The 358-nt window shown below is 44.4% G+C and overlaps 1 protein-coding gene across 4 annotated transcripts in view; it reads right to left on the reverse strand.

Moving 5' to 3' along the window:
• The window catches only part of cdk19 (cyclin dependent kinase 19), a 72635-nt gene that overhangs the window by 665 nt on the left and 71612 nt on the right, over positions 1-358 (reverse strand). The window lies entirely within an intron of this gene.

Genomic DNA, 358 nt, shown 5'->3' on the forward strand with positions numbered 1-358 from the left:
TATATATATATATATGGATAGTAGTGGCTGAGGATGCATGTGAGACAGCTGGTGGCTGTCAGGCCTCAGCATTTGTATAAATAAACCAATGGAGTAGGCTGACATACCAGGAGGGGGGTTAGCTGTCTGACTGTGCCATCACTGTCAGTGTAGCCTTAAAGACAACGTGCTCTGGTTGATTGGCATTTCTTTAAACCGATCAAAATAATCTTGGGCGGCACTAAGCGCCAGACAGAGCCGCAATGCCTCTGCAAAATAGTCTCGGGAAAGAACTTGTTTGGTGGAACATGTGTACGTTTAAAAGTTGTGAAACAGGAAACTCAGATTGGACAGATAGTCTAGCTAGCTGTCTGGATTT

The sequence above is a fragment of the Etheostoma spectabile genome, chromosome 18 (assembly GCF_008692095.1).
Source record: "Etheostoma spectabile isolate EspeVRDwgs_2016 chromosome 18, UIUC_Espe_1.0, whole genome shotgun sequence".
Classification (NCBI taxonomy): domain Eukaryota; kingdom Metazoa; phylum Chordata; class Actinopteri; order Perciformes; family Percidae; genus Etheostoma; species Etheostoma spectabile.